The sequence below is a fragment of the Scyliorhinus torazame genome, chromosome 8 (genome assembly GCF_047496885.1).
Source record: "Scyliorhinus torazame isolate Kashiwa2021f chromosome 8, sScyTor2.1, whole genome shotgun sequence".
NCBI lineage: Eukaryota > Metazoa > Chordata > Chondrichthyes > Carcharhiniformes > Scyliorhinidae > Scyliorhinus > Scyliorhinus torazame.
The window spans coordinates 76,270,289-76,294,348 of NC_092714.1; the positions used below are offsets into that span (position 1 = coordinate 76,270,289).

Genomic DNA, 24,060 nt, shown 5'->3' on the forward strand with positions numbered 1-24,060 from the left:
ATGGGTGGAGACGAACCACCACCCCAAAGTATCATGGACTCAGAGTCGGACGGTGCGCACCACACAACGCAACTGCTGTCTCCAACACCCTCCACCATCACAGAGACACTCACCTCGGTTGGGCACTTTAGTGATAAGGCATCTGGTACAATCGCTGGTTCGCACAACGCAGCCGTCCCGGTACAGCAGGTGGAGGAAGGAGCAGCAGAGGGGCCGGGAGGTCGCCAACCCGTGCCCGGCACTCACCCCCCCGTACCCGGCACTCACCTCCCTGTACCCGGCACTCACCCCCCCGTACCCGGCACTCACCCCCCTGTACCCGGCACTCACCCCCCCGTACCCGGCACTCACCCCCCCCGTACCCGGCACTCACCCCCCCGTACCCGGCACTCACCCCCCCGTACCCAGCACTCACCCCCCTGTACCCGGCACCCACCCCCCCGTATCCGGCACTCATCCCCCCATACCCAGCACTCACCCCCCCCGTCCCCCGCACTCAGCCCCCCGTTCCCCGCACTCACCCCCCCCCGTCCCCCCCCCCCCCGTCCCCCGCACTAACCCACCCCTCCCCGGCACTCACCCACCCCTCCCCGGCACTCACCCCCCCCCCTCCCCGGCACTCACCCCCCCCCTCCCCGGCACTCACCCCCCCCCCCTCCCCGGCACTCACCCCCCCCCCCCCCTCCCCGGCACTCGCCCCCTCTCCACTGCACTCACCCCCCCTCCCCGGCACTCACCCCCCCCTCCCCGGCACTCACCCACCCCTCCCCGGCACTCACCACCCCCCCCTCCCCGGCACTCACCCCCCCCCCTCCACGGCACCCCCCCCCCCTCCACGGCACCCCCCCCTCCCAGGCACTCACCCCCCCCATCCCCGGCACTCAGCCCCCCCTCCCCGGCATTCAGCCCCCCTCCCCCTCCACGGCACTCCCCCCCCCCCACTCCCCGGCACTCACGCCTGCCCCCTCCCCGGCACTCACCCCCCCCCTCCCCAGGCACTCCCCCCACTCCCCGGCACTCACCCCCCCTCCCCGGCACTCACACCCCCCTCCCCGGCATTCACCCCCCCCCCCTCCCCGGCACTCACCCCCCACCCCGGCACTCACCCCCCCTCCCCGGCACTCACCCCCCCTCTCTGGCACTCACCCCCCTCCCCGGCACTTACCCCCCCCTCCCCGGCACTTACCCCCCCCTCCCCGGCACTCATCCCCCCGCACCCGGCACTCATCCCCCCGCACCCGGCACTCATCCCCCCCTCTCCCCGGCACTCACCCCCACGTACCCGGCACTCACCCCCCTCCCTGGCACTCACCCCCCCGCACCCCCCCCCCCGTCCCCGGCATTCACCCCCTTCCCCGGACCCCCCGTCCCCAGCATTCACCCCCCTCCCCAGCATTCACCTCCCCCGCCCCCCCCCTCCCCGGCATTCACCCCCTTCCCCGCCCCCCCCCCCCCGTCCCCAGCATTCACCCCCTTCCCCCGCCCCCCCCGACCCCAGCATTCACCCCCCTGTCCCCGGCACTCACCCCCCCCCCCCGGCACTCACCCCCCCGAACCCGGTACTCATCCCCCCGCACCCGGCACTCATCCCCCCCGTCCCCGGCACTTACCCCCCCTCCCCGGCACTCACCCCCACGTGCCCGGCACTCACCCCCCTCCCTGGCACTCACCCCCCCTCCCTGGCACTCACCCCCTCTCCCTGGCACTCACCACCCCCCCCGTCCCCCCTCCCTTCCCCGGCATTCACCCCCTTCCCCGGACTCCCCGTCCCCAGCATTCACCCCCCACTCCCCCGCACTCACCCCCCCCCTCCCCAGCACTCACCCCCCTCCCCGGCATTCACCCCCCCGCCCCCCCCCCGGCATTCACCCCCTTCCCCCCCACCCCCACCCCCCCCCCCCGTCCCCAGCATTCACCCCCCTGTCCCCGGCACTCACCCCCCCCCCCCCCGGCACTCACCCCCCCGAACCCGGTACTCATCCCTCCGCACCCGCCCCCCCCGGCACTCACCAACCCCCCCCCGCCCCCCCGGCACTCACACCCCCACCCCCCGCCCCCCCCGTCACTCACCCCCCCCTCCCCCCGTACCCGGCACTCATCCCCCCGTTCCCCGCACTCACCCCCCGTCCCGTCCCCGTCCCCGGCACTCATCCCCCCGTACACGGCACTCACCCCACCCCTCCCCGGCGCTCAACTCCCCCCTCCCTGGCACTAACCCTCCCCCCCTCCCCGGCACTCACCCACCCCCCTCCCCGGCACTCACCACCCCCCCTTCCCGGCACTCACCCCCCCCCCCTCCACGGCACCCCCCCCTCCACGGCACCCCCCCCCTCCCAGGCACTCACCCCCCCATCCCCGGCACTCAGCCCCCCCTCCCCGGCATTCAGCCCCCCTCCCCCTCCACGGCACTCCCCCCCCCACTCCCCGGCACTCACGCCCGCCCCCTCCCCGGCACTCACCCCCCCCTCCCCAGGCACTCCCCCCCCTCCCCGGCACTCACCCCCCCTCCCCGGCACTCACACCCCCCTCCCCGGCACTCACACCCCCCTCCCCGGCACTCACCCCCCCCCCCCCTCCCCGGCACTCACCCCCCACCCCGGCACTCACCCCCCCTCCCCGGCACTCACCCCCCCCTCTCTGGCACTCACCCCCCTCCCCGGCACTTACCCCCCCTTCCCCGGCACTTACCCCCCTCCCCGGCACTCATCCCCCCGCAACCGGCACTCATCCCCCCGCACCCGGCACTCATCCCCCCGCACCCGGCACTCATCCCCCCCTCTCCCCGGCACTCACCCCCACGTACCCGGCACTCACCCCCCTCCCTGGCACTCACCCCCCCCCCCCCGTCCCCGGCATTCACCCGCTTCCCCGGACCCCCCGTCCCCAGCATTCACTCCCCACTCCCCGGCACTCACCCCCCCTCCGCAGCACTCACCCCCCTCCCCGGCATTCACCCCCACCCGCCCCCCCCCCATCCCCGGCATTCACCCCCTTCCCCCGCCCCCCCCCCGTCCCCAGCATTCACCCCCTTCCCCCGCCCCCCCCCCTGTCCCCAGCATTCACCCCCCTGTCCCCGGCACTCACCCCCCCCCCGGCACTCACCCCCCCGAACCCGGTACTCATCCCCCCGCACCCGGCACTCATCCCCCCCGTCCCCGGCACTTACCCCCCCCTCCCCGGCACTCACCCCCACGTGCCCGGCACTCACCCCCCTCCCTGGCACTCACCCCCCTCCCTGGCACTCACCTCCCCCGCCCCCCCCCCCCGTCCCCGGCATTCACCCCCTTCCCCGGACCCCCCGTCCCCAGCATTCACCCCCCACTCCCCGGCACTCACCCCCCCTCCCCAGCACTCACCCCCCCTCCCCAGCACTCACCCCCCTCCCCGGCATTCACCCCCCCCGCGCCCCCCCCGTCCCCGGCATTCACCCCCTTCCCCCGCCCCGCCCCCCCCGTCCCCAGCATTCACCCCCCTGTCCCCGGCCCTCACCCCCCCCCCCCCCCCGGCACTCACCCCCCCGAACCCGGTACTCATCCCTCCGCACCCGGCACTCATCCCCCCGTCCCCGGCACTCATCCCCCCGACCCCGGCACTTATCCCCCCGCACCCGGCACTCATACCCCCCCTCCCCCTCGCCGGCACTCATCCCCCCGTCCCCGGCACTCATCCCCCCGACCCCGGCACTTATCCCCCGCACCCGGCACTCATACCCCCCCTCCCCCTCGCCGGCACTCATCCCCCCCCGTACCCGGCACTCCCCCGAAGCCCCCCCCCCCGCTGCACACACACACGCTCCTCTCCCCCACACGCATAGACTGTGGCCACGCCATCACCTCTCCTGCGGCCACCCCCCGGGCCGTGACCTACCTCCACGCTGGACGGCGTCAACCATCAGCACTGGTTGACGCCGTTAAAAAGGTGTATTGATTTACGCCGGCAGGACTTTGGCCCATCCGGCCGGGGGAATATGGGCAGCCGTGGAGTCCATTGGGGCGGAGAATCGCCGGGGGCTGGCGTGAATCCCGCCTCCGCCGCCTGCCGAATTCTCCGAAGGTTGAAAAGTCGGCGGGGCGTCAATCGCGCCGCCCGCCCCTGCCATTCTCCGAGGCGAGCGGCGCGATTGACGCCCCGCCGATTTCTCACCCTTCGGAGAATTCGGCAGGCGGCGGAGGCGGGATTCACGCCAGCCCCCGGCGATTCTCCGCCCCGGCGTGGGGTCGGAGAATCCCGCCCCCTGTTTCATCAGGAATAGAGAATTAAAATAGGTGCTACAGTTTTCTATTCAACAATGATGATCTGAGGGGATTTTTATTTAATTTGATGCAAAAACAATCACAGAGGACAAACTGCTTCTCTGTCTGATCAGTTGATAGTAAGATGGAAGTATCCTTTCAGGAACTATTACCTCCAAATGTACTGCTGAGATAGCAGTAATACAAAACATTAATAGTGCAGAATTCTCACTTCATACAGAAAATTCTGGTGATACATAGTTGAGTTAATTCCATTTATTTTTATAAAACTGAGTGATTTATGTATTTGCAATCAGCAGTCTCTATGAGCCCAGCATCAAATTCTAGATGTTGACAGTTCAATTAGCCAATCAGTATAACAGCTTGCAGTTGTAGTACTCTTTGCTGAGCTTCCATTCAGTGTGTTAGAACTGAAGTTTGCTTCACATTGATCTTTCCAGATTTAAATACAGCTACTAACAATTGTTTTACAGCTACTGCAGCCATTCAAAGTTGTTGAAGTGTGTCTTAGATACATGAGCACTTCTCTTTGCTGGAATTGCAATAGGAGAAGGAACTCAGGCAAGTGGAAAAGAAGCAGAGATGTAGCACAAGCACAGATAAGCTGTGAAACGTGCAGCTGTTAATACTGACTGTTATTCCACTGAGGGTAAAACAAAGGACACTGTGGACGCAATCACATGCGCCCGAAAAGTAGCGTGATGCGCGCAACGTGGCCGACAGAAGCCGGGATCTCCAGGAGACTCCCAGGATCTCCCCAGCACGCAACACCTCGCAAGATCTAACATGACCTCAGGGGCAGCACAGTGGTTAGCACTCATGCCTCACAACACCGAGGACCTGGGTTCGATCCCAGCTCCGGATCACTGTCCATGTGGAGTTCGTACATTCTCCCCGTGTCGCTTTTAAAATTCATTCACAGGATGTGGGCGTCGCTGGTTAGATCAGCATTTATTGCTTTTGTGAGGGCCACGAAGAATCCAGCACGAGTTTCAAGGGTACAAAGAAATAACATTTATTTACAATAACATATATATACACAACAGCACCAACCTCACTTGCTGCTTACTCCTTCCTGCTGGTTCCAAACTGGCCAGCTTTATTTATATAATGATTTCTCCGCCCCCTCATTGGGGAAGCTCATGCTCCCACAGGATTGTGGGATTGTCATTAGTCCCCAGCCAATGGTAAGCAGGCAGGTTATAACATCCCTCCCCCCCAAAGTCCAAGGAATCCACCGAAGACCCTGGCGAAGGAGGGCGTCGGACTCGTTTCGCCGCAGGCCGGACGCCATTTGGACGAGGCGCTGGATCGGGCGGCGTGTAACGATACGGAGACCGGCGCTTCCGTGATGAACGGCGTAACAGTTGTACATCCACGGCCCGTGGGCCCGAGGATTCCCCTTCTGATGCGTCCTGTGTCTCCATCTCGGTGTCAGAGTCTGCTGCCTCTGTCATCTCGGCGTCTCTATCTCCACGCGGTGCTGTAATGACCTGCGCAGGCTTTGAGTGAGGCACCAGAAGAAGATTGTGAGGACTACTTTCCATTGTCTCTGGTCTCTGCGGCTGTAGAAATGAGCTCCGGGGGAGGGGAATCTTTGGAAGGGATAGTCTTCTGGACCGAACGTGGTCTACATGTTTGCACTGGATTCGACCCTGGGCTTGCACCTGGTACGATATAGGACCCGTTTGGCGAAAGATTACGCCAGGGACCCACTGGGCACCACCAGCAAAATTGCGAACGAACACTGGGTCACCGGGCGCAAACTGCCGAATCGGCCGATGCCGAGAAAATCCCTGTCCCTGCCGTTCTTGTGTGCGGCGTACTTTTGCGCCAATGTCCGGGAAAACCATACTAAGGCGGGTGGGAAGTCTCCGGCCCATTAGGAGTTCTGCGGGAGCTACCCCAGTCACCGCATGGGGCGTGGTTCTATACGAAAACAAAAAGCGAGCCAGTCTCGTGTCCATTGACCCGGAAGACTGCTTCTTTAGGTCTCGTTTGAATGTCTGCACTGCGCGCTCCGCCAACCCATTTGAAGCCGGGTGGTAAGGGGCAGTGCGGATATGGCATATGCTGTTCATCTTCATGAACCTCGCAAACTCCTCACTTGTGAATGGTGTGCCGTTATCCGTGACCAGCACCTCGGGGAGGCCATGTGTACTAAAAGAGAAACGCATCTTCTCAATTGTTGCACAGGACGTTGTGCCTCGCATCTTATGCACCTCTAGCCATTTAGACTGGCCGTCGATTAATAAAAGGAACATGGATCCTTGAAAAGGGCCAGCGAAATCCACATGCAAGCGCGCCCAAGGCCGCCCTGGCCATTCCCAGTGATGTAGGGGCGCAGCCGGCGGAAGATTCTGATGCTCCTGACAAATGGAGCAGTTTTGGGCCATCTTCTCAATGTCGGTATCGAGGCCTGGCCACCAAACATAACTCGGGGCCAACATTTTTCATTTGGTCACACCTGGATGTCCATTGTGCAAGTCTCTTAGTATCAGCTCCTGGCCTTTTTCGGGGTCAATCACACATGTCCCCCACAAGAGGATGCCGTCTTCCACGCTGAATTCTGACATCTTGGAGGAAAATGCCCGCAACTCGCCTGGGAGCTGTCTATGCTGCCCACCATACAGGACTATGTGTCGAACCCCTGACAGGACTGGCTCCGTCTGGGTCCACTCACGGATCTGTAATGCCGTGACAGGCAAGGTGTCCATAAAATTTAGGGTTGCAACCACCTCACCGGTCGTGGGGGTCGACATGGGGCCCGTCGATAAGGGCAATCGGCTCAGTGCGTCGACATTCGCTATCTGCGTTCCTGGTCTGTGCTCAAGAGAATACTTGTATGCAGCAAGCAACAAAGCCCAGCGCTGGATCCGTGCGGAAGCAATGGGCGGTATTGGCTTATCCTCTCGGAAAAGACCCAGCAGAGGCTTATGATCAGTCACGATAGTGAAGTGGCGGCCATACACGTACTGGTGGAAACGTTTCACCGCAAAGACCACTGCCAGGCCCTCCTTCTCGATCTGCGCGTACTTTTTTTCCGCTGCAGTCAATGTGCGGGAGGCGAAAACTATCGGCCGCTCGGCCCCGTTCTCCATCTTGTGGGACAGGACGGCCCCAATACCATACGGGGATGCATCACATGTGATGAGCAAAGGCTTTCCAGGATCGTAGTGGGTTAGTCACCCAGACAACGACAATTGTTGTTTTACCCGCCGGAAAGCGGTTTCTTGCGGCTGACCCCAAACCCAGGTGTGATTTTTCTTTAGCAGAAGATGTAACGGGGCCAGCGTAGTTGCCAGATTGGGGAGGAACTTCCCGTAATAGTTTACGAGGCCGAGAAAAGAACGAAGATGCAAAGTGTCAGTCGAGGCGGGGGCCTGTTGAATCGCACGCACCTTCTCTGCAACGGGGTGCAAACCTTCGCGGTCCACCCAATAACCCAGGTAGACTACTTCCTTCGCCTGAAAGACGCACTTTGTGCGAAGTAAACGGACTCCAGCCTCCGAAATGCGTCTAAGGACAGCCTCCAGATTTTCCAAATGTTCCTGCTCCGACGTCCCTGTGATCAAAACGTCATCTAAGTAGACAGCGACACGTGGTAAACCTCTCAAAATGCCCTCCATAATGCGTTGAAAAATAGCGCAGGCAGAGGATACTCCAAAGGGCAAACGTGTATATTCATACAGGCCCCGATGTGTATTAATCGTTACATATGGTCGGGAGGCAGGGTCCAGCTCCAACTGCAGGTAGGCGTGACTCATATCTAATTTTGTGAACGAGAGTCCACCTGCAAGCTTTGCGTAGAGATCCTCTATGCGAGGCATTGGATATCGGTCGAGTCGGGAAGCCGTATTCACTGTAAGTTTGTAGTCGCTGCACAAGCGAACTGTGGCATCTGGCTTCATTACAGGTACAATTGGTGCTGCCCAGTCAGCGAAACGGACGGGCCTGATAATACCCAAAGTTTTCAAACGAGTGAGCTCCCCTTCTACCTTCTCAAGCAAGGTGTAAAGCACTGGGCGTGCCCGGAAATAGCGTGGCGTGGCTCCTGGTTTGACTTGGATGCAGGCTACGGCCCCTTTTATTTTCCCCAAACTGGGCTGGAATACATCTGTGTATCGTCCTAGCACCTCAGTCAACCCTCCAGAAACTGTTTGGAGGATGTGCTGCCACTGCAACCGCAAATAGCGCAACCAGTCCCGACCCAACAAGCTGAGCCCATGGCCGTGCACCACGATAAGTGGGAAACGCCCCTCCTGGCGTCCATAAATAACAGGGGTCATCGTAGTTCCTGCAATGTCCAATGGTTCCCCCGTGTAGGTGGCCAACCTGGCCTGTGTGTCGGCTAATGTAAGGGTCTGTATACCCTGCTTGATGCAGTCGAATGTTCTCTGGGCGATCATGGAGACCGCTGCGCCAGTGTCCAACGCCATCTCAAGTGGGTGACCATTGGCCGTACTGTCACCTTAATGGGGGCCACACGGGGAGCTGCCACACAATGGAGCTGCAGGCTGTTGTCCTCCGTCTCCACGTCCTCAGGAGTAGTCGCCGCAGGTTCATCCACATGGAAGGTACGGCCCCTGGGCTGGTCCCAGTTTCGGTCGGAACAATGGCGCCTCTGGCGCCCCCATGACCGGCGTCCGCGACAGGGCGGCGCCTACAAGTCTGACAATGACATGGCTCCTCATCCATTGGTTCTGGAGAAGGCTCCCTTCGGGGAGGAATGTCCGACGGCCACTGGCGTCGATCCGGATGTCGTCTCGCCCAAGGTACCGCAGGAGTGCGGCGGGACTTTTTCGGACGGAAGGGGTTGCGCCCCAAGGCATGCACTTCCATTCCCTGTATATCCTTCACTCCTCGTTCTGCACTCTCTCGGGACAATATTATTTGAATGGCCTGTTGAAAAGTCAATGTTGGCTGAGCTAACAACTTTCTCTGGGTGGCCGCATTGTAATACTGCAAACCAAATGGTCGCGTAACATTTCTGACAAGGTCTCACTATGGTCACAGTACTCCGCAATCCTGCGTAGCCTGGATAGAAAGTCGGCAAGGGATTTTCTTGGGGTCCTCTCAGCAGTATTAAACCGGTAACGTTGGACTATCGTGGACGGGGTTGGGTTAAAGTGCTGCCCCACTAAATTCACAAGTTCATCAAACGTTTTGGTGTCCGGCGCAGCTGGGTACGTAAGGCTCCTAATCACCCCAAACGTATGCAGGCCGCAGGCGGTGAGCAATATGACCACCTGGCGCTCGTTTTCAGTGATATTGTTTGCCCGGAAATAGTAACGCATCCGTTGTGCATACTGGTTCCAACTCTCCAGCGCAGCATCAAAAACATCCAAACGTCCGTACGAAGGCATGGTGTAATAGAAAACAACTTCCAACCTGTATCCAACAAAAATCCAGGGAGGTGGCTTCAGCAGTGTAGACAGCTATTCACTTTAACCCTCGTCGCCAGTTTTGTGAGGGCCACGAAGAATCCAGCACGAGTTTCAAGGATACAAAGAAATAATGTTTATTTACAATAACATATATATGCACAACAGCAGCAACCCCACATGCTGCTCACTCCTTCCTGCTGGTTCCAAACTGGCCAGCTTTATTTATACAGGGAGTCTGCTAATGATTTCTCCGCCCCCTCATTGGGGAAGCTCATACTCTCACAGGATGTTGTGATTGTCATTAGTCCCCAGCCAATGGTAAGCAGGCAGGTTATAACAATTGCCCATCCCTAGTTGCCTTCACAAGACGGTAGTGAGCTGCCTTCTTGAATCGCTGCAGTCCTTGAGGTGTAGGTACACCAACTGTGCTGTTAGGGAGGGGGTTCCAGGATTTTGACCCAGCGACAGTGAAGGAACAGCGATATATTTCCAGGTCAGGTTGCTGAGGGAGTTGGAGGGGAACCTCCAGGTGCTGGTGTTCCCAGGTGTCTGCAGCTCTTGTCCTTCTAGATGGTAGCGGTCGTGGGTTTGCAAGGTGCTGACTAAGGAACCTTGGTGAGATACTGCAGTGCATCTTGTAGATGGTACACATGCTGCCACTGTTCGTCGGTGGTGGAGGGTTTGAATGTTTGTGGAAGGGGGAGCAATCAAGCGGGCTGCTTTGTCCTAGATGGTGTTGAGCTTCTTGAGTGTTGGGGAGATCCTGGGAGTCTCCTGGGGGTCTTCCGGCTTCTGTCGGCCACTTTGCGCACAGCACGCTACATTTCGGGCGCAGTGTGACCATTCGATCGCGCCCACGGTGTCCTTTATGTTTGGAATGTGCTGACTAAGGAACCTTGGTGAGTTGCTGCAGTGCATCTTGTAGATGTTACACACGGCGCCACTGTTCATCGGTGGTGGAGGGTTTGAATGTTTGTGGAAAGGGGAGCAATCAAGCGGGCTGCTTTGCTCTGGATGGTGTCGAGCTTCTTGAGTGTTGTTGGAGCTGCACTCATCCTGGTAAGCAGAGAGTATTCCATTACACTCCTGCCTTGTGCCTTGTAGATGGTGGACAGGCTTCGGGGGGTCAGGAGGTGAGTTACTCACCATAGGATTCCTAGCTTTTGACCTGAATTAATGTGGCTAGTCCAGTTCAGTTTCTGATCAAGGGTAACCCTCCCAGATGTTGATTGTGTGGGATTCAGTGATGGTAATGCCATTGAATGTCAAGAGGCGGTGGTTAGATTCTCTCTTGTAGGAGATGGTCATTGCCTGGCCCTTGTGTGGCATGAATATAACTTGCCACTTGTCAGTCCAAGCCTGGATATTATCCAAGTCTTGTTCCATTTGGACACGACGGATTCATGATCTGAGGAGTTACGAATGGTGCTGAACATGTTTGCAGATCTTAACTTCTGACTTATGATGGAAGGGAGGTCATTGATGAAGCAGCTGAAGATGGTTGGGCCTAGGACACTGCCCTGAGGAACTCCTGCAGTGATGTCCTGGAGCTGAGATGATTGACCTCCAACCACCACAACCATCTTCCTTTGTGCCAGGTATGACTCCAACCAGCAGAGAGATTTCCCCGATTCCCATTGACTCCAGTTTAGCTCGGGCTCTTTGATGCCATACTCAGTCAAATGCTGCCTTGATGTCAAGGGCAGTCACTCTCACCTCACCTCTGGCATTCAGCTCTTTTGTCTTTAGAACCAAGGCTGTAATGAGGTCAGGAGCTGAGTGACCCTGGCGGAACCCAAACTGAGCATCCACGGTTATTGCTGAATAAGTGTCACTTGATAGCACTGTTGATGATGGAGGAGCCCAGCATATATGTGCAAAAGACAAGGCTGAGACATTCGCAAAAATCTTCAGCCAGAAATGCCGAGTGGATGACCCATCTCGGTCTCCTCCGGAGGTCCCCAGATTTCACCACTTTGCTGATGATGGAGAGTAGATTGATAGGGCGATAATTGGCTGGTTTGGATTTGTCCTGTTTCTTGTGCACAGGATGCACCTGTGCAATTTTCCACATTACCGGGTAGATATTAGTGTTGTAGCTGTACTGGAACAGCTTGGCCATGGGTGCGGCAGGTTCTGGAGGACAAATCTTCAGTACTATTGTTGGAATATTGTCAGGGTCTTTGCAGTATCCAGTGCCTTCAGCCGTTTCTTGATATCATGTGGAGTGAATCGTATTGGTTGAAGACTGACATCTGTGATGCTGGGACCTCCAGAGGAGACCGAGATGGGTCATCCACTCGGGGATTTCTGGCTGAAGATTGTTGCGAATGCCTCAGCCTTGTCTTTTGCACATATATGCCGGGCTCCTCCATCATTGAGGATGGGGATATTTGTTCAGCCTCCTACTCTTGTGAGTTGTTTAATTGTCCACCAACAGAGCTTAAATTTGATGGATTTGTTGTGGAATTGCGTGGCTCTGTCTATTACTTGCTGCTTATGCTGTTTGGCACACAGGTAGTCCTGTGTTGTAGCTTCACCAGGTTGACACCTCATTTTTGGGTATGCCTGATGTTGCTCCTGGCATGCTCTCCTACATTCTTCATTGAGCCAGGGTTGATCCCCTGGCTTGGTGGTAATGGTAGAGTGGGGGGTACGCCGGGCCATAAGGTTGCAGACTGTGGCTGAATACATTTCTGTTGCTGCTGATGGTCCACAGCACCTCATGGATGCCCAGTCTTGAGTTGCTAGATCTCTTTGAAGTCTATCTCATTTAGCAGGGTGGTAGTGCCACACAATACGATGGAGGGTATCCTCAATGTGAGTCTCACCCCCACCCTCACAACACAAAAAGATGTGCAGAGTAGGTGATTTTTCCACATTAAATTGCCCCTTAATTGGGAATAAAGAATTGGGTACTCTAAATTTATTTTTTTAAATTTAAAAAGATCTAACTCGATCACACAAGAATTGAGATGTGAATCCCACCCATTGTTGGTGGGATAACATTTTGACAAATCTGCATATTAGAGCAAGACAGCTAGTCTCACTTTAATATGTAGTTTCCCAAGGAACCAAGGTGTTGATATCTATCCCTTTCACCTCGGAGACCTTGGGTGAGTGCCGTTAGTACTGTGTGCTACAAACTGAGACCAGACGGAATGGCACTCATGAGGGTCTCTCACGGGATTGGAGGCCCCCAGGTGCTTACCCTCTAGCAGGGTGGAACCCTGGTACTACCAGCCTGACACCCTGGCAATGCCACCTGGATGCCAGCCTGGCACTGCCAAGGTGCCCAGGTGACACTGCCAGGTGGCAGGGTCACTGCCAGGTGGCAGGGACACTGCCAGGGTACCATGTTTGCGGTGCCAAGCTGGCATTTTCTGCGTGGTGGTGAAGAGGCTGGGGTTATCCTGTGCGGGTGTTTGGAGGTGCGGGATGGCCGGGGACCCCCTCATGGTGAGTTGGGGGTTGCGGGTCACGTCGGGAGCTCCAGAGTTCGGGCGCCATTTACAAATGGCATGCCGATCTCTCGCTAAACTGAGGGGTTCCGGCGAGCGGAGCTCCTCATTGCAGAAAACGGGGCTATGTGTGGTCTCAGCTATGTGTTTCCTGCTGAGCCCCCTATCTAACTTCAGTGACGTTTTATAGCATCGTATTTCTCAGCGATACAAGCTCCGGGAAACATGTGGCTAAGTGCACCTGCTATGGGACTTTGTTCCTATTTAGTTAAATCATGGGCATATTCTCCTGCCAATGCAATATGTTCGCCTGTGCAAGTGCACTGGTCCGTGCAGGCTGTGCCCTGCCTGCTGACTATTCTATAAACGTATTGTAGGCAGGAAAAGGATGCAGGTCTGTAGATTTTAAATATTTTACAACTGCAGATGAATGGCAGAAAACATATTACCATTTACAATGTTTAAACATTCAAAATTAAAGAGGCAAGAAAAATATTGCTGATGCTGCAACTCAGAAAATAAAACTCCGACGGCATTCGATGCAAGATGCTGCCTAAATGTCTCCCATATTTTCTGTTCCTTAGTTTGCTACTTTAATGTACCAACTTTACTTCTGCATTAAAATAGTGCAAAGGTCTTTTTTTTTTACACTGAATGAATTTCAATAAAGCAGTGTCAAGTCTACAAAAGCCTGTTTTGCTGCCAGTCTGATACAAAGGTCCAGACTCAAAGATGGTTGCCCCAATTCGGCATAGCTGCATGATTCTCTGAAGCAGTAAAACATGGCAGAGGTACTCTCAAAATATCCATGTTGGCAGCAAAGACAGTCAGTAAAGAATGAGGAGAAAAGAATTACGTTCACGTTGCACTTTCCACAAACACTGGACATCTCAAAGTACTTTACAGCCAATGAAGTACTTTTTGAAGTCATTTGCAAAATGGAAGCGTGGCAGCCAATTCACGCTCAGCAAACTGCCACCAACAGCAAAATGCTGATGATTCTGTTTCTGTGATGTTGATTGAGGGATAAATATCAACCAGGATACTGTGATAACTCCCCAGCTCTTCTTCGAAATGATGATGTAGAATTTTTTTACGTTCACCTGAGAGGACAGGTGGGGCCTTGATCTAACGTCTCATCTTTAAGACAAATGAGAAAATTAAATATAATTTACCTGCACGCTGTTAATAAATTTTGAAGTTACTATTTTATTGGTGTCAGCTTGACATAGTAGCATTCTCACCTCTGGGGCAAATTACTGTGCGTTCAAATTATACTGAAGCAAATAATTTGAACTAACATTAGATTGCAATCATGAGGGAATTCTGCAGTTATGGTGGTAAACTGGCATCAGCTGTAAAGGCAGGAAACCGACACCACCTCTAAATTTCCCACTGCAAACTGAACATTCACTATGTCTGACCCATTATGGGTGGCACTATCATGGGTGGGTACAAATAATGAGAATACAAGACATTTTTTTTGTCATACCTACCTTGGCAATAATGGGCGCTAGGAAATCCATGGTCACTATTGGCTACAGAGGCTTAAAAAATCAGGACCACTTTGTTCAATACAACCAAATGCACCAAGCCTGGTGGGAAATGCAGAAAAAATACTTAATTCTTTGAAAAGTTCTGCTGGCAATGCTGGGTGCCATTTTCTGCTCCCCCCCCCCCCCCCCCCCCCCCCCCCCCCCCCCCCGCCGACCCATGGTGGACGACACAACTCCACCCGGGTCCCATGCCCTGAGAAATCCACCAGAGGTACAGGCACGGGGTGGGCTATGTTCCTATCTAACTAGTGTACCCTCACAGCCAAAACACACTTCTCAATAACTTCCATCAACAGCCGCTGTTTATTGAGAAGTGATAGAACACATCTCATGGAATTTCTTTATCTTTATCATTATTATTGTCACAAGGTAGGCTTACACTGCAATGAAGTTACTGTGAAAAGCCCCTAGTCACCACATTCCAGCGCCTGTTTGGGTACGCGGAGGGAGAATTCATAATGTCCAATTCACCTAACAGCACACCTTTCGGGACTTGTGGGAGGGAACCGGAGCACCCGGCGGAAACCCTCGCAGACACGGGGAGAACGTGCAGACTCGGCACAGACAGTGACCCAAGCCAGGAATCAAATCTGGGACCCTGGCGCTGTGAAGCAACAGTGCTAACCACTGTGCTACCCTGCCGCCCTTGGTCACGGGAGGTAATCTTTCCAACCTCAGATACCGTACCAGCCGAGGATGTCTACCTGAAATTTTAAAGTACAGTGCCCGTGAATTTCTGATAATTCGAGTTAAATTACTTCTACTGCCTGAAATGGAGCTTTTATTAATGTTCCTTGAGCTGTTTGAACAGAAGGAATGTTTGAAAAAATAAAAATTGCTTTACAGCACTACAACATATTATTTTTTTATATGTTTGTCTATGCGTATTCTGGCACACATGCATGTTTAATCAAGCTGAAGCATTATTTATCTCTTTCTCCTTCGGCAACACTTGAATTATCTCTGGGAAAGTTAGTAACATTAAATGGCCCAGCCGTTGAACCCATTAACCTTTGCATCCACGGTATTCTCCATCAGGAATTTTGCTTTAAAAACTAAGTTCAGATCAAAAGAATTTGTCTAACTGTACATGCTTGTTGTTCTCAGATATTCTGTGGGATTAACGAGGCAGGGTTTGTGCAGGCGTATGCATTGCTCATTTTAACACTTGGGCCTCTTTAACAGGTGATGGGTAGGTTGCCCTCCCTATTGTCCTCTCGATTGTCTGCAGGATATGATAGCCCACTCGGCTTCCTGCGCATTTACTGACAGTATTTGAAGTGAAGATGTACCTCTAAAGGCTATATCCAGTGTTATCAAGTGGTATTTGCCTACCAATAATCTGCCTACTGATGCTCAGTTTGTGTTCCTCTAGACCACTTGGTTCCAGGTTTGATTGCATTCTTGGTTTAAACATAAACACAAGAGCTGAATTCCCGAGGTGAGGTGAGAGACAGTCTTGTTGACTTCAAGGCAGCATTCAACCAAGCGTGACACCAAGGAGCTCAAAGGTAAAATCTCCTTTGGATTTACACAAAGTTCAGCGTTTTTGTTCGTTAAATTGAGTACATTTTTTGATTGTTGTTGTAACATGATCCTGCATTAGCTTTTAATAACTCTACAAGGAAGTGGGTGAAACTCAGAGTAGCTGAGGAACCAACTAGACCAGGGACTTGGAAATCCCGCACAACTTAATGGTAGGATCTCATTTTGTAGTTCTGCTTCCTATCTGGCAACCAGCATCCGGATTGATAGCCTGACTGGCGGACGGGAAGGATCAATGCTGGAGGTGGCTGCGATTGAGGACCTTTGGGGACAATCTCCAGCAATTAGGAGATAGGTTGGAGAAGCAAGAGGGAGGGCAAAGGCTTCCTTGAGGGACCTAGAGGGGAACTGGCCACTCCTGGCCACACGCAGTGCTGAAATAGGCACTTACCTTGTACAGCCATCAGCTCACAACTTGCTTTCACTACTACATTTCTCAATTTAAATATGGCAATGAAATCTCCTGAGGGACATTTGGATGCCTGGTGCCTGCCACCATTAGAAAGACAACGGACGCATGAACAGCGTGTAGTCACTTTCTCAATATTTAACTCTTCAATCGGCACGCGATCATCCTGAGCCCTTTGGATGGGTGGGGCGGAATGGGGTGGGGGGAATAACGAACAAACAGGGGAGGCCAGTTATATCCAGTGCAATGACTAACAGAATGTTTCATTTTGGTTGTTAAATTGTGCCAAAAGTAGTAAGCATTCAAATTTGAGTGAGTTGAATGTAGGAATTTGCAAGAGGGATGCGCCAGCTGGAGTGGTGGAATAACCTGCAGTCATTCTACTGTTCCAGCTGGCATGTTGTAACTAACACTCAAACCCAACCTATGTTAACATTTAGGTTTCTACTGGACACAATTTAACAAGCAAATTGTTGATGGCAGCAAATTTGATCAAACAAAAGCGTTCCCACTGGGCTGTTATGTTAACTGTGCACAGTCGTATCTTTCATCAGCAACCAGCTGTTACTGTGTCAGAAAGCTAGCATCAGGTCGAATGGACGTTTTTATTTTTCAAACCTGCTGCTATCAAAACCTGTTTGCAAAATTGTGCTTTTCAGGGAAATAGATATTTTTTACTTTGACTGCAAGATCTTGGATCAACAGATGTCTGTTAGGCAAGGGAATCAAAGGACATGGATCTAAGGCAGGGAAATTGAGTTGAATTACAGATAAGCCATGATCTAATTAAATGTTGGAGCAGGCTCGAGGGGTTGAATGGCCTACCGTTCTTATATTATTATATCAACTGGAATAACACCTTTATTAACAATAAAGACACAACTTAACATTCAATTATGTTGACAGCAGCAGGTTTTTAAAGTAAAATTACCATTAAAAATTATTTTGTTTAAAGATTGCAACTCAAGGTCTGAATAGCCCGTCAAGTGTGATTCCAAAAATCATGAGAAGTGTCTCAGAATGTTGCACTTCAATACCCTCAACCTCAACCCACTTGTGACTTCGACATTTAATAATAATAATCTTTATTGTCACAAGTAGGCTCACATTCACACTGCAATGAAGTTACTGTGAAAAGCCCCTCGTCGCCACATTTTGGCACCTGATCGGGTACACAGAGGGAGAATTCAGAATGTCCAATTCACCTAACAGCACGTCTTTCAGGACTTGTGGGAGGAATCGAATCACCCGGAGGAAACCCACGCAGACACGGGGGGGAACGTGCCGACTCGACAGTGATCCAAGACGGGAATTGAACCTGGGGCTGTGAAGCAACAGTGCTACCCACTGTGCGACCGACATTTGTAGGTTATTAAATCAGTTCAGTCATGCGATATAAACCACACATCACTATCTCTCATCACGTACCCCTGTATAAGGAATAAATGATTAAGATTGGTAATCTTAAACAAAACCAGATAATGCTCGACACACTTAGCAAGTCAAGGCAGACAAAAAGCTATGCCTAAAATGTTAACATTCTCATTTTCTTTACAGACAATGACTGGCCTGCTCAGTATTTCCAGTGTTTTTTGTCTTATTCTTGTGTGAATGTTATAAACCACACGAGACACATGGGGTAAAAGCAATTAGCCTCCCCATGAGCCCCGCTGAGGGACAGGGAGCCCATGGGACTGTAATAACTGTGTCGTGTTATGTACTCTGGGATAACACAGGCTGCAACTGGATGCAGCTTTAACCAAAACATACTCCTGACCTTGAAGTTAGTTCAATCTGATTTATTGAACCAGTAGCACAGCTAGCACAGTTCTCTATGAGTTCGACTCTCTGCTAACCTAAGTGTGGTTACTCTGTCTGACTGAGCCAGACTAGCTCTTAGCCACGTGCTGGAGGTGTGATACTGTACATACACCCTGACTCACTCTGTAGATGTTCATCAGAGGAAAGAGGCGGAGTGTGAGTGCCTTGTGCCTTTTATAGTGAGATACCACCCCTGAGTGTCCTGCCTGCTCATTGGTCATGTCCTGTTCTCTATGTTCATTAGCTGCCTGTCTGTGCCTGTCTATATATCATTATCTGCATGTCTGAATATCATGACAAACTGGTAAGATAAAGATCAGCCAGGTTTGGAACCGACACCTCAGACCCGACTCTGACGATATATACCATAATAAAATTTATCCATTCATCTGTGGTCACTAAAGTGAAGAATGCCCAAATTATATATATGGTTGGAATGGGGAATGAGGGGTAACCCCCTTTCCACATCATGTGCCCCCTTTAAAGGTCTGACCCCATGGGGGACTCCCTCTCCCCCTGGCCTCTTCATCAAGACATCCACCACCCCTCCTCCACTGGTCTCATTTTGCTTCCCCACCATGAAACTACCCTTTCCCCCACAAACCACGCTCCTTCCCCCAACCCCCAAACCCCTCCTGCACTTATCTGACCCTGGATTCTAGTGGCAGTATTTTCCAGTGCTTCCCACCGGCAGGATCTTCCGGTCCGCCGATGTCAACCTCCACGGCGGGTTCCCTGGCGGTGGGGCCTGGTGAGCCATGCAAATTGCCATTGACTTTGGTGGGACCGGAAAATCCCACCAGAGGCCAGAAGCTCGCTCCCCCCGAGGCGGGATTGGAAAATGCCGGCCTCGGACATAGAATCTGGGGACCGCTTGTTGTCCCAGTCCTATGGCCACTGCAGCTGCTGGGGTTGCTGATTGTCCAGAAGCTCTCTGAGGTAGGACATCTTCCTGAGTGAAGGGCAGAAGGCCCATTTTCAGCCACTGAACACTCTTCAGAACATTAAATGACTGCGGTGTTGCTGTGAACGGTGGGGGTTCATTCCCCACTGAATCTTCAGGTAGCGGAGTGGGAAACCTCACCATCTGTGAAATCCTGCCCCGCGTTAACTTCGCTGTAAATCAATGATTAATATTTTTTAATTGACAACCTATCCCTCCAGAGGTGCTTTCACGTTTGCAACCAAACGCTCTGAAGTTGTGTTGGAGACGTCTTCCTGATGTGCTGTCAATTTTTCCAGTCTCAACTCCCATCCGCTTCCAAACTCACACACTCCTGCATATTAAAATGCAGCCTTGCGATTCAAATTTAATTCATATGCTTCCTTACCTTTTAAAAGGAGGTGACACAGTGAGTGACAACAAAGCTCCTCAGAAAGAACTTCAAAATTGCAATTTGATATCCCAAGGGTGCCACTAGCAGCAGCACATCACATACATTCAGAAGCAGTGCTCAGCCTGTTTAAAGCAAGTGCATTCTTCCTCATATTCAGTCATTTATAACTGCAGGCTCTATTTTTGCTCATTTATAAGCACAAGCAGGGGAAAATAACTGACACCATGAGGAGGATACTCAGATCTGAGACTCAGAAAAACATCTACATCTTTATCATTTAATGGATTTGTGTCAGAAGTTCAGTGAGTATCTGAAACGTAACAGACCAATGCCAGTGATACTGAAGTTATCAGTATCATTCACCTTGTTGCACCATGGGTATATTTTTAAACACAACAGGGGATAGCTTTAGAATTAGACGCTTCTCCTTATTTAAAAGCATTTTCCAAGTGATTGCTGCGTTAGCCATGCAGCCAGGTGCATACATCTGATTTCATTTAATTGCCCGGCAGCAGGAAGCAGCAAATGTAATAAGAATGTTGTGGTCTTTTCACTTCCCTCAGGTACTAGGTGTTATCAACTGTGTTCATGCTGTTTTGTATGAATTTTAAAGCCAAGGCATCCTGAACAATTGCAAGAGCTTTAATCATCTCAATATTTCATCATCTTTTATGATGCTGCCATCACATTACTGGCATGGAACCAATCTCCCAGGCTCTTTGCAGCTTTATTCCTTCCTGCAGTTGTAATCTTTTAGGTTCTCTCTCCTCCTCTCTCATATATCAATTCAGGACTGAGGGGGAGGACAGGCAAGCTGTTGTCTATTCTTTGCATGATTTTTCTTTCTCAGAGAGCAAAATGTTGTGGTGAACCTTCAGGGACAATTCCAGGGAGAAATATGAGCCAAGTCAAACAGAAATTGTGGGGAGGTGGAACTGTGTCCCATACTCACCTGTCCCAGTAGTTCTGCTTAGGTTTCTAACCTCGGCTTGTCCAGCCTGTATGTGCGAGTGGGGACAATTTTTTCTCACTGAAGGGGCTGATGCGCACATTTTGAAAAGACCCATTTTCTTTTTTTTTAATGTATTTTATTACAAACATGTATCAAAGCAGGTTACAGCACCTGTTTAACATACTTCCCAAAAATCAACGATACAGTTTGTCTGACATTTCCCCCTTTTTCACCCGCCCCCCCCCACCATCACAAACATCCCCCACCTTTTCTCAAACTCCCCTGCTGAGCCCCTTAACTTGTAGTTTATCTTTTCCAAACACAGGAAGTCGTACAGGTCACCCAACCATGCTGCTACCCCCGGTGGCGATGCCGACCGCCACTCCAGTAAAATTCGCCGGCAGGCAATTAGAGAGGCGAAAACCACGACATCGGCCTGCCTCCTCTCCATGAGCTCCGGCTTCTCTGAAACCCTGAATATCGCCACCAAAGGGTCCGGATGAACTTCCTCCTCCACTATCCTTGCTAGGACCGCGAATGCTCCCGCCCAAAACCGTCCCAATTTTCCACAACACCAAAACATGTGCACGTGATTCGCAGGCCCCCGCCCACACCTCTCACACTCATCTGTCATCCCTTGGAAGAACCCACTCATTCTCACCCGAGTCATCTGCATCCTGTGCACCACCTTAAACTGTATCAGGCTCATTCTTGCGCAAGAGAAGGTCCCGTTTACCCTACGCAGTGCCTCACTCCATACTCCCCAATTGATCTCCACTCCTAATTCTCCTTCCAATTTTTCCTTGATCTTCACCACCCGCTCACCTCCCTGCTCCCCCAGCCACCTGTATATATCCCCAATTTTCCATCCCCTTCCACATCCGGGAGTAGCATTCACTCCAGGAGAGGGTATACCAGCAACCTGGGGAACTCCTTCCAGACCTTTCACGCAAAGTCCCTAACCTGCAGATACCTGAACTCACTCCCTCGCGGGAGCTCTACCCTCTCCCTTAGCTCCTCCAAATTGCAAACCCTTTCTCCAAATACAGATCCCTCATCTTGACCAACCCCACTTCCCTCCACCTCCTGTATACATTATCCATCCCCCCCGGCTCAAACCCATGATTCTCGCACAGTGGCGTTAGCACCAACATCCCTTCCACCCCAAATAGCCTCCTCAACTGATTCCAAATCTTCACAGTGGACTGCACCACTGGGCTCCCTGAATACCTACTCAGCACCATGACCCTTAAGCTGGACCCCTGACAAGATTCCTCCTCCATCCTAACCCACTCTACCTCTTCTTCCCACCATCGCCGTACCTTTTCCACATTCGCCGCCCAGTGATAATGAAGCAAGTTCGGCAACCTCAAACAAGAACCGCCTTCTCCGCGTCCATGGACACCACTACCTCTGGTACCAAAGTTCCGGACGGACTCATAACTATGTTCAACAACCTTCTTACATTACTCGCGAGCTGCCTGCCTTTCACGAAGCCTGTTTGATCCTCTGCAACCTCCCCAGGGACACATTCCTCCAGCCTTCCCATCAACAACTTAGCCAATACTTTTACATCCGTGATATAGGCCTAAAGACTCACATTCCACCTGGTCCTTCCCCTTTTCACTGCCTGCATCATCGTCTCTGGCAGCTCCCCCTTTTCCAAAGCTTCATTAAATGTCCCCAAAAGACGAGATGCCAAGTCCATCGGAAACTCCTTATAAAATTCCACCGGATATCCATCCGGCCCTGGGGTCTTCCTGATTTCATACCCCTGTTATAAAACAGCACCTCCCTCAGCCCCAGGGGCTGCTCCAACGCCTGCCCCTTTTCTTCCTCCAACTGGGGAAACTCCAGCTTGTCCAGAAACCGCCCCATGTCCCACTCCTCTTCCCCCGGTCGGTCTTGTACAATCCCTGGTAATACTATCTGAACGCCTCATTTACCTTCCCCGGCTCTAACACCACATCCTCAACCCCAGTCGGTATCTCCAAGATTTTCCTGGACACGGCCTGCCTCTGCAACTGGCGCACCAACATGCAATTTGCCTTCTCCCCAGACTCATATTGCACCCCCCTTGCCCTACGTAGTTGCCCTATCACCTTCCCATTGTCAGCCTGTCAAACTGCCCCTGCAAATTTTTCCTCCTCACCAATCCCTCCATGATGGGCAGCCTCGAATATTCCCTGTTCACCTCCACTATCTCGCTCATTAGGCAGCCATATTCCTCCCTGCTTTCCCTATCCATGCGAGCCTTGAACAAAATAACTTCCCCCTGGACCACTGCCTTCAGTGCTTCCCAAAACATGGCTGCCGACACCTCCTCATTCTGATTCAACTCCACATACCCCTTAATCACCGCCCGCACTTTGTCACAAAAACCTCCATCCGCCAACAACTCCAAGTCAAACCTCCACCCCGGCCTCTGCTCTTGTCCTGGTCAAAGCCAAATCTTCAGCTAGTGGGGCACATGGGGTGGGATTCTCCGACCCCCCGCCAGGTCGGAGAATCGCCAGGGGGCAGCGTGAATCCTGCCCCCGCCAGCTGCCAAATTCACTGGCGCCGGAGATTTGGCGGGGGTGGGAATCGCGCCGTGCCAGTCGGCAGGCTCACCCCGGCCCGCAATGGGCCGAAGTCCCGCCCGTTCTATGCAGGTCCCGCCGGCGTAAATTGGAGTTGGTCCCTTACCGGCGGGACCTGGCGGCGTGGGCGGGCTCCAGGGTCCTGGGGGAGGGGGCACGTGGCGATCTGGCCCCAGGGGGTGCCCCCACGGTGGCCTGGCCCAAGATCGGGGCCCACCGATCCACGGGCGGGCCTGTGCCGTGGGGGCACTCTGTTCCTACGCGCCGGCCGTGCAAGCCTCCGCGATGGTCGACGCGAAGGTGAACCCCCCCCCTGCGCATGCGGCGCCAAAGGCCTTCCACGCCGGCCGGCGGGGCGCAAACCACTCCGGCGCCGGCCTAGCCCATGAAGGTGCGGAGGATTCCGTACCTTTGGGGCGGCCCGACGCTGGAGTGGTTCCCGCCACTCCGCTGTGCCGTTTCTGCCCGCCCCGACGATTCCCGGAGAATCCCGCCCATGGTCCGAGATAACTATCCCCGTGTACTCCGCCCTCTCCACCCCAAAATCTCCCAACGAAAAGATAAAGTTTGGCGCACAATTAAACATGAATTTCAATAAAATGTTGAGACATGAAGAAAAGTAATAACTTGCTGAGCACAACAAATTTATCATTTAAAGTCAAGAGCCAGCACCTCGTCTTTTGAATTCAGCATTCTGGACTCTCCATGGGGTTCAACAGTTTCACATCACTAACCACTGGTTTTATTCATTCAAACA

At 53.4% G+C, this 24,060-nt stretch overlaps 1 long non-coding RNA gene across 1 annotated transcript in view; it reads left to right on the top strand.

Moving 5' to 3' along the window:
- The window catches only part of LOC140427956 (uncharacterized), a 273,707-nt gene that overhangs the window by 11,209 nt on the left and 238,438 nt on the right, over positions 1 to 24,060 (top strand). Inside the window, exon 2 of the long non-coding RNA XR_011948671.1 lies at positions 16,033 to 16,168. This is a non-coding gene — a long non-coding RNA (uncharacterized lncRNA). The remainder of the gene's footprint in view (positions 1 to 16,032; positions 16,169 to 24,060) is intronic.